Genomic DNA, 11,475 nt, shown 5'->3' with positions numbered 1-11,475 from the left:
TCTGAACTTAGAACATCAGCATTCAAGATCTAAATATAATATTTTTTAATTTAAAAATTAAAAAAAGTCCAGAAATAGGCAAGTGCTTTTCCTAAAGTATGCTTTCTCTAAAAGTTAAACCTTGAGTGTTTGCTAAAACTGTATAACATCTCAATATTGTCAACAAAAATGCCAAATGCTCATTGACATAATATTTATTCTAGATTAAACAATGATAATATTTATAAATTATGTTGTCTTTTACATTGTTATTGATAATTTAATTTCACAGCTTCTCCAAATGCAGTTAAAATATGATGCTTTATTCAGTTTTAATTTATTTATCTTACATTCATTCACTGTATATCATCACAGTATACAAAATGAGATTTCCATCCAGAATACACCGTACATTGGATTAATCAAAGATATTAAGAGATATGTTATCATCAACAAATAATTTTCTTGTTTCTTATATTCTTATTTTTTTTTCTTGTTTCCTTTCTATTTTGCCTTTTTTTGTCCCCCTCCTTGATTATCTGCTTCTCAACCTCTGTCTTTCCAGCTCTCCTTTCATACTGTCTCTGGTATCAACCGTTGTTTTCCATGCCTTTTTAATTCACATTTTATTGATTCCCAAATTATCTTAATTAATCCAAATACTTACAATAGCAAGTTAGGCACATATACATATATATTATATATAAATATATAAAATCTGAATTTAGGTATAAAACTCAGTAAGTAGTATGAACATACTATAAAGTAGCACATAGTTACATAGTTGAGGCTATATAGCTTACTGTGGTCATTAAATAGGTATTTTTTAATGCATTTTTAATTTCAAGAAAAGCATGGAAGAAAATAGTAACGTTTTAGTTGAAAGTCATAAAATTCTATTTCACCAGTGCAGGATCATGTAATTAATCTCTCTTCTGTTGTGGTCCAATCTTTCCATTAAACTCTGGAAGTTAACATTCAATTCCAGACTTGCTCCTACCATTAAGCTGGCAATTTCCTTTGTTGTCTTTTGGGCTCTTATTTCTGTGTGTCTGGCTTTAGTTTCCCTGGCATAGCACTTGCTTCAGAACTTCTTGGATACCTGGTCTGGGGTTGGTAAATTATTTCAGGTTTTGGTTATCTGAGGATGTGTTTGTCTTTTCTTCCCATATGAAGGACAATCTTGCCTGGTATAGTATTCTTGGTTGAAATTGTTTTTCACTTAACACTGTAAATATATTTTCCTATTATTTCCTATATTCTTTTTAAGGAAAACTATTTGTAAGTTGTGGAGTATTATAAATATAATCAACAAAAGATCTTGTCATGAATTAATTGTAATGACTAAAGCCCACAATAATCAGGATAATCATATCTTGTAAATATAAGTTATCAAAGCAAAAAATCAGTCCGATTTTATTATTTTAAAATTTGTTGAGTGTTGTAAGTCATTCATACATGAGCAGAATTTGAAACAAAGTATGTTAAATTCATTAGTCTAACATGATAACTGATAAATATAAAAATTAGAAATGATTTTAAAATGCTTTGATTTTGAGATATTGAAAACATATTCATCTGTTATTATTTAAATGTTTAATATTATCATAATTTTGATGACTTAAAACATAAAATCATGACTGGAAGACTGGAACATCTATTTCTCTAACACAGATGCATGCACCCATATGTAAACACACACACTCCCATCTATTTGAAAATATACACAGATATAGATGCAATACTTTTATTTTCTCCTAATAGCAATACTAATAAGAAAGAGAGAAGCATCTGTATTTGACAAAAGCAGCATCAAAGGTGAAATGGCCAGGATGAAAGAAGAGTAGGGGTTTAAATGTCCACCACCATATCTTAGGCACCGTCTAATTTCCCAGATGCAAAAAACTATATAGCTTATTTACAGGTAGTATTTGTCAAAATGTTATAAAATAAAAACAGGTAGATGATGACTATTTGTCTTCATTTCTCTTCCCTTATTGATAAAACAAGGATGATGAGAGGGGAATAGTGAGAGACCCAAAGACAAGAATATATAAAGGAAGCTCAAAGATATTAAAAATGTTATAGGAAGACTACCAAAATATATTTATTAGAGCATGAACAGTAGACTAGAGTTCATACTGTACAGTAATTACATAAGAGAGAAGCATGGTGGGTAAAATTCATACTGTGCTAATCACTAATAACTAATATAAAGTACCTTTATGCCAAAAACAAATTTATTAACACTTAGAGTACAAAAATATTTAGAACACCTTGTAACTATATAAATCAAATGACCAATAACATTATTAGTAACAATTATAAAGAACATTTGTATACATAAAGATAACACAATATAATTTTTTATATTTTTTGTCTGTTTCTTTTTTCTAATCTCTTTTATAAAATTTTTTAACTACATCACCAGAGAGATCATCTTTCTCAAAAAAGTCTAAATCAAAAAAAAAAAGGACCAGCAGTTAGTGTAATGGCTATGTCACTGGACTCCCACGTAGTCCCCCGTGGTTTGAGTCCCGGACCTGGTGGCTTAAACTCACGCCGGGAGCGTGTGCGTGTGTGTCCAAGATCCTGAGAGGAGAATGGAGGAGAAGGGATTGCAGCGTGGCCATCCCCCCTGGGGAGTGATTTCTCGCTTTCTATCTCTGTCTCTCTCTGTCTGTTTGGCAAGCGCACACGCCCTATAGCAAAAACCTCTCAAAAAAAAAATCTAAATCTAATTTATCTTGTTTCTAAATGTCCTACAAATGATTATTTCATAATAATATGGGGTCATCAAAATAGCTATGATGCATTTTGCATAGAAAGATATGTCATGCTTTTCTAATGACCTAATATTTAATTATCACAAACCTATTATTTATTTTTAAAACCTCAGTCTTCAGCCAGTATGCAACTAAAACTTAAAGTTGTCTTCTCCTGTCCCATAAAGTACACACTAAAGCTATTATATATTTCTATTTATATATGTTCCATTTATTTATTCATTTTGGAAATATGTGTTAATTGGGCCTGAATTTTGTGACTTTTCTTTAAGTATTAATGATACTTATTAAATGCAAACTGAATAGGCATCACTTCTTTTCATTTTTCTTTTAAGTTTTTGCCATGTGGCACATATGCTTGCCTAAGAGAATCAGAGATGAAAAGTATGAAATTACCCCCATGGGGGATGTCCACGCCACAATCCCTTCTCCTCCATCCTCCTCTCAGGATTTTGGACATGCATGCACACGTGCCTGGTGTGATTTTGAAACCACTAGATCCAGGACTTGAACTGCAGTTGACCATGTGGGAGTTCACTGACTTAGCTACTATACCGTCTGCTGACCCCTAGGCATTAGTTCTCTCCATTTATGTAAAAACTAGATTGGTTATTGCTGTGAGTTAATGAATGCTAAGCACTTTTCATTCTTCACTTTATTAATCAGAGGTATTTTTTTTTTCGTTATGCTCAATTTCCATTATGCAATGAGTACCTAATGGGAAGATAAACTGAATCTTCGTTTATGGTTTAAAAATAGAAGATCGTGGTCTACCCAGTACCAAATCTAAAAGTCCATGGATTTCATAAAGGCAGTGGATATAACCTTTGGTAATCCCCCTTCAGGAGGAATACATGTGACTGAGATGCCGATTGTAGCATAGGTAACCCATGATATTTTACAGATTTACGTGTTGCTAGGTTGATTGAAGGAACAAAAAGCTTGCTTAGTGGAGAATCTAAAAGAACTCTTTGAAAGGTATTGTGGGAACTGGACAAGAGTGCAATGGTTCAACTTGACTGACTATGAGGCTGACTCTTATATGGGAGGTTATGGTTCCAGAAAACTTCCTGAGTACACCAGGCACATGATTCAGGGCTGGCTGAGGCTGGAATGGATCCTGCTGTCAAGACTCCATTGGGTGTGCTGCCAATCTCTCTCTCTCTCTCTGGTGAGAAATAAATAAACTCGAAAGGGGAGTTGTTAATTCTGGGAGATGTGTGCTTTTCCCTTTATACATTTCTTTCACCTGAAACAGCAATTTGATAGAGAAGACAGAAATCAGGAAGGAAAGAAGGCAGGCAAAGAAGGGCGTGAACTCAGATATCCATGGAGTTCCCCTAACATCTTTGGACTTCTATGTCTGGATGTGTTTATAAGAGAGAGAGTAAATCACTATTTTGAAATGTACAGTTATTTCAAATTTAGAAAAATTGTATATTCCAAATGATAGAGCATCAGAAAGGCAAGAGGTCTAACAAAAATAATTTGTGCTAACATTTTCAAGGGAATAGTTAGGAATGGAATACTTTAAGTAAATTTTTAATAAGGACAATTTTATTATTTCTACTTACAATAACACAAATGACTCTTAGAGAGTTAATTTTTACAGGTAAAAATTAATTAATAGATAGATGTATGTTATCTATGCTTTCACATTCTTTATCGAAAGCTATTTTTTTCTGAACCAACAGTTAGCATAATGGCTATGTCGCTGGACTCCCATGTAGTCGACCACAGTTCGAGTCCCGGACGCGGTGGCTTAAAACTCACGCTGGGCACGTGTGCGTGCATGCCCAAGATCCCGAGAGGAGAATGGAGGAGAAGGGATTGCGGCGTGACCATCCCCCCTGGGGGGTGATTTCTCGCTTTCTGTCTCTCTGTCTCTCTCTGTCTGTCTTGAGAGCACACACTCCCTATGGTAAAAAAGCCTCTCCAAAAAAAAAAAAAGGCTATTTTTTTCTGGTCTTCCAATCAAATTTAGCCAAGCAGTTTAGAAAGTAGTGATAAAAATATGGTAGATAAAAATAATAAAACTAAACAACTCAATAAGATGACTCTTTAAAAAAAAGTTTAAAATTTTAGATTAGTTGACATAGATTATTACACAAAACAAAATGCATCCATGTCTACAAAAGCGTTGAACTATCACAAATAATAGATATTCATGTATATTATATCTATAAAATGACTTTAGGTAATTTTCTGTCTGCATTTAGAAGAATGTTAGAGCTTGCACTACAAAGAACTATATAACTGTTAATTGTCACTTGAAATAACTTCCTGTTCTTCACAAGAAGGAAGTTTAATTTTGGTTCATGGTAGTATCTTCATTCTGGTATCTAATTTAAAATAATAGTAACATGCTTTTTATTACTACTATCAGTAGTAATATAAAAATATTCAAATAGTTATAAATATAAATGTTTTATGAGTTCCTGCTATTTTCCAGGCATACAAAAGTATTTGACTCTTTTAAAAAACTGATGGTAGAAATTATTAACTTCAATAACTTGCATTTTATGTTATCTGATTTTAATAAAGGCAAGTTACATTCTCAAAGTTACATTATCTATAATATCTGAAAGAAAATTGCACTTTCTGTTCTCAAAACCTGAACTTGATCCATTATATTATATTATTAACATTCATTTACCAATTTATTCTCAAGAACAATGTAATCTGCATTGTAGAATTATCAGTAAGAAAGGAGAGTAGGCTTGATTATTGTCTCCCAGCCTCCTTCATGAGAGGGGAAGAGAGAGGGAGAGGGAGAGGAGGGAAAGGGAGAAGAGGGAGAGGGAGAGGGAGAGGGAGAGAGAGAGAGGCAGAGATTGTTAGCACTTTTGACAGTCTTGCTGTGTTACAGTACTGCCCTGGCCTCCTAATGAGCTAGGATCACAGGCACAGTGTAGCCACACTCAGTGTGTTCAGGTTGGCCAGAGAATTGAACCATGCAACTTCCCAAGTAACTTTCAGCCTCCCAAGTGGTGGGAGTTACCTGTGTGCCTCTGAAGCTTAGCCAACTGATTGTCTTAAATGTTCCTTTTAAATGTATCTATCGGCTAATTCTCTATATTTCTATCATTCATCACTCAATCTATTAATTTATACCCAATAAAACACACTATTTTACTATGTAATAGAGTTTTAACTAATTCAGAGAGGCATATAGATATCACAACAATCAAGATATAGGATAATTTCACTACTCCAAGAAGTTCACGTTACCCCTTTACAATCAGTTCCTCTCACACCTGCAACCACAATTGACCACTGATCTCTGTAAAGACAGAATTGTTCTGAATAGAGCCTGTTCAGTCTGGCTGCTTTTAACTATAATGAAATGTAGCTCAATCTATGCTCTTACAGTAGATTTTTAAAAATTCAGTAGATTAACAGATTATTCCCTAGTAATCCAATGAAGTATAAATGCATATATGATGTGAGTGAACACATACATACACACACATATACAGAAATACTCAATGTACATTTACATGTAAAGTTTTCACTTTCTTTTTATGAACAGATATTTTACTTTGATAAGTTTCAATAATGATAGTGATAGATTTTTCTAAAAAATTTTTAAGAGAGTTTTGTTTTTTTGCTTTTCTTTTTTCCTATAGTACACATGCACTCACTGGAGAGACAGAAATAAACAGAGACAGACAGTGAGAAATCACCCCCCAGGGGAGATGGCCATGCCACAATCCCTTCTATTCCATTCTCCTCTCAGAATGTTGCGCACTCATGCACCTGCGGCCGGTGTGAGTTTAAGACATTGCGTTCGGGACTCGAACCGTGGTTGACTACATGGGAGTTCAGTGACATAGCCATTATGCTAACTGCTGGTCCCTACCCGGCATGAGGTTTAAGCTGTCAGATCTGGGACTTGAACCACAGTCAACTATGTGGGAGTTTAGTGATGTAACCATTACACCATCTGTTGTCTCACTGATCTTTTTTCCATTTAAATCCCTTTATTTTACTGATTTCTATATAATGATATTGAAAAAACACTAAATTATAAGAAGAATAAAAGTTTACAAGCTATTTCTTTTCATTAAAAATTAAACATGATGCATCTATTTTAGAACTATTTGTTTAATTTTATTAATTATTATTTTTATTACTTTCTATATTTGCTATTAGGTATATGTGCTCACCAGAGAGAAACAGAGAGAGAGAAAGACAGTAAGAAGCAGGCCACGCGGTCTAGGACTTGCACACCAGTCATGTGAGTTCAGCGGCACCTTAACCACCATGCCACCTGCTGACTTCATATGCATATGCATCTTACATCATATTCTATATAGAGAAATGGTCTATTTATGTGTAATTGGATCACATTTCACAAATAATTATCTACTATGAGCATTTCAGTCACACGTAAATGATGAATTGGAAGACTACCTCAAAAGTTAATAGCAGTTGGGGCCAGCAGTTAGCATAATGGCTATGTTGCTGGACTCTCACATAGTCGACCGCGGTTTGAGTCCTGGACCCGGGGGCTTAAACTCACACCGGGCACATGTGCATGCGTGCCCAAGATCCCAAGAGGAGAATGGAGGAGAAGGGATTGCGGCATGGCCATCCCCCCTGGAAGGTGAGTTCTCGCTTTCTATCTCTCTGTTTCTCTCTGTCTGGCGAGAGCACACAACCTATAGCAAAAACCTCTCCAAAAAAAAAGAAAAGTTAATAGCAGAGTAAGAGCTATTTAAAATTTATTACATGAACATCATCAATTAAAATGAAATATAAGCTCCACGGCTTAGTGGTTAAAGCAGGCAGATCCCACATGACCAACCCCACAGTTCAAGTCCTGGATTTGAGAGGTTGAGCAATATGATAGTTGTATGTAGGTGCATGTCAAAATCCGAAAAGGAGAGAGACATGGGGGATGCTTTCTCCTCTCCATCTCCTCTCCTCTCTCCCTCTCTCTCTATCTCTCTGGCAAGTGCACACCCTCTTTAACAATAATAATGATAATAATAACAATGTAATATAACTAACCCAAATTTTGTTTACTTGGAAGTATTTTTTAAATCATCAATAACATTTTAGCAATTAAATTGTATATGTATACAATGAAAAAGTAAACAACTGCAAATCAACAAAAAGTTAAACACAATCCTGTGATATTTTCAAAAAGACTGTGCCTTAAATTGCTAAGTATATGTCTCACTGTCATATTTATAGGTACACAAACTAGTAGAAATGTATTCATGTCTCATGCTATAGCACTCAAAGAACTACTGATGCAAAATAAAATAATTACTTATAATTTTATGTTGCTTTTACAGAATTACTTTCTGTAGATAAGAAAAAAAGGTACACTTAGTTTTAATTACTGGCATGACTAAAACACTTATTTGTTCAGTTTTGCAAAATTACTTTAAATATTTGTTTCAAGACATTGTTTCACAAAAGTAAATAAATATTTATAAGTTAGGAAAAATTATTTAGTATAACATTGTTTTTCACTGTGAATTTCTTATAAATAAGCCCCATGGCATTACTTAATAGCATTATTTTACCTTATATGTTGTTTTAATTTAATGTAATTTAGTCAACTAATTATTTAAGCCTGTCTCTGAACTTTTAAGGAGGTTTGCTTTTCTCTCTACTTCTTCCCAAATTCCTATATAACAACCAAGGATTACATGCCACCTAGGCTCGTGCAGAAAACTGGCATTCTCTCTGCTTCCTTCTTTCACATTCATTTACAATTAATCTCCTCTAAGCTGCTTTTACCTGTCAGAATGCCTGCACCATTTAAAAAATTATAATTGGCATATTATTTCATTAATGTATTTTTTAAAAATATCCCTTTTTAAATTTCACTTTTGCTCTCTTAGGGCTTTAGTGATGAACAAGTTTTTTTAAAAATCCCATTGCTTTTGAAATAACTTCTCCACTATGAATTTGTTTTTGTCATCTCATACATTCTACCCAAAGATGATTCTGTTGCATATGATTAAACTTTCATTCTCACTCAGTACCATAGAAAACTTGCTTATTTGAGTCTCTTCTTCCGTCATTCCTTACTTCAGTTATGTATAAGATTAAAATTTGTGTGGTATAGTATATTCTCATTGCATACTCTGACCACCTTATTTGTTGTAGACATCTATTAGATGCTAAATCTTACCCAACTGCTGCTCATCCCAGTTTTGCCTTATCTATGTATTACTAGAATTCATATTTTAACATATGATCCAAAAAAATCACAAATGTATGTGCAGAAACTGAGACCAGAAATATAGTAGAGCTTCACTGTTGTCTCTACTGACAGGTTTCTGAATACTTTGGAAGATTAAGTTGTAGCAGTTCAAGCTGTTGTTAAAACCACATGAAGTCTATGAATAAACATTCCATCAAAATTATTCTTAGAAGGACTGGTTCCATGACCTGGTGGTTAAGACAGCTACAACAGATCCCCCATGGTCCACCCAGGGGTACGTCCCAGGCTCTCCAGCTTGAGAAACATTCCTGGCACATGTACAATCAAATATACACGAAATCCCAAAAAGAAGATGAGATGGAGGAAAATGGATTTGTGGCATGATCATTTCTAGTTAGAGGTGTTTTCTCTCTTACCCCACTTCTCTGTCTGTCTTTCTGGAGACTGCCTGTGCACTCTGGCAACATTAAAAATATATATCCTTAGGGATTTAAGTGCTAAAACCTTAGTATTTTATGAACAGTTTGAGAAAAAGAATTGTATGTACTTCTCCATTTATTACTCCTTGCATTACTAGGAGTATTGTATTGCCCAGGCATAGTGGACAGTAAATTATATTTGTTGAGCTGGAATATCCTAAAATAAATTCAACTTTTAAGAAATAATTTTGAGGCCAGCAGGTGACATAGTGGTTAAGGCACTGGCCTCCCATATGACCAACTGCAGTTGGAGTCCTTAACCTGGTGGCTGGAAAATCACGCAGGGTGCAGGCATGTTCAAAATCCTAGGACGAGAATGGAAGAGAAGGGATTGCAGAGGGGCCATCCTTCTACGGGGTGATTTCTCACTTTCATGCTCTCTCTGCCTCTCTCTGGTGAGTGTATGTACTCTATAGCAAAAATAAAAATAAAAAGGTAGCTATTTTTACTGTAATTATACTTTAATATCTTGTTTATTTACTAAAATATAGGAAACTAGTAAAAAGTTTCTACCTTTCCTTCAGCTTCATAAACTTAAGACAGATTTTCTTCTTGATTATAGGTCCTTAACTTCTCTTTTCTTAGATTATTTATTTTATAAAAGTTGCATTTGTAAACACTTTATCTGTCTCTTTGCGATGTTAATCTTCTCCAGCCTCTTGGCAGTTTTACAACCCAGGAGAGCCACTTTCGAGGACATGGGAGCCATCCTTTTCAAAGGTAATCACTGAGGAAGTTAGTGTCCCTGTCTCCCAGTCTCTGTGGGAGGTAGGAGCCCAAGTTCCTTAAGAACCTATTAGCAAACACAGATGGCCTAATCACAACCACCATTCTTCCTCATAATGTCTTGGGTACTTTATGAGGAACATTCTTTTTTTTTTCTTTTTTTCTTACTGCAGCAGTCTTGAATAAAGTCTTGCCTGTTTAAATCTATTCATTGTACTTTTTCTTTGACATTAGTTTGCCTTTCCTTAGTATTACAAGGGAAATTCTCATACTATCAAGAAAAACTTTCCTAATTTAGAAACTTTCTATCTCTAATATTAGAAAACACAAGTTCCAGGACATCTGGTTAGTCAATTATTAGTGATAGTGAATCTTTCATTGTAAATAACAGCTGATAATTACATGTCACTTTAACTTCTCTGTGGTCTTATGGTTCCATAAAAGTGCCCACTGATGGCTTCTTCTAAGCTCCACATTTGCATTTGCAGTGTTTTCTACTTCAAATAAAGACATGTAAAATATGAAACTAATGGGGGACTCTTTAGAAATGTGGACAGTCATTATTAGTCTCCAAGTCCCAGTTTTCTAATCCATAGATGTCCTTTCTAAATTTGAAGCAATTTACTCTGTAAATTCCTTACATGTTATTCTAAATATAGAGGTATCTTCATTTAAAACTCATGCTTATTCAAAAAAATGTAAACAAATTATTTGGGGCTCAGTCAAGCTGGTTCAGGCAGTAGGTTATTGTTATGTGAAGCTGGAGCCATATGGAAAGGCGAGGGGTTTGGATTTTGGGTCTACCTGAATACATCTGGTTCAGCTATGATTCTGGCTGTCAAGAAGGCTGGGGGACCAGAACTTGGCGTAATGGCTATGTCACTGGATTGCCATGTAGTTGACCGTGGTTTGAGTCCCAGATCCGGTGGCTTAAACTCATGGCAAGGGCGTGTGTGTGCGTGTCCAAAATCCCGAGTGGAGAATGGAGAAGAAGGGACTGCAGCATGGCCATCACCCTGGGGGTGATTTTAATTCTGTCTCTCTGTTTTTCTAGCAAGTGCACATGCCATATAGCAAAAACCTCTTTAAAAAAAAAAAAGAAGGGAACCAGCAGTTAGCGTAATGGCTATGTCGCTGGGCTTCCACGTAGTCGACTGCGGTTCACGTCCCGGACCCGGTGGCTTAAAACTCATGCCGGGCGCGTGTGCGTGTGTGCCCAAGATCCCGAGAGGAGAATGGAGGAGAAGGGATTGCGGCGTGACTATCCCCCCTGGGGGGTGATTTCTCGCTTTCTGTCTCTATGTCTCTCTCTGTCTGT

Source organism: Tupaia chinensis, unplaced genomic scaffold (genome assembly GCF_000334495.1).
Source record: "Tupaia chinensis unplaced genomic scaffold, TupChi_1.0 Scaffold000478_3, whole genome shotgun sequence".
Taxonomy (NCBI): domain Eukaryota; kingdom Metazoa; phylum Chordata; class Mammalia; order Scandentia; family Tupaiidae; genus Tupaia; species Tupaia belangeri.
The sequence above is the reverse complement of the archived record's forward strand: the minus strand, read 5'-3'. Positions refer to the sequence as shown.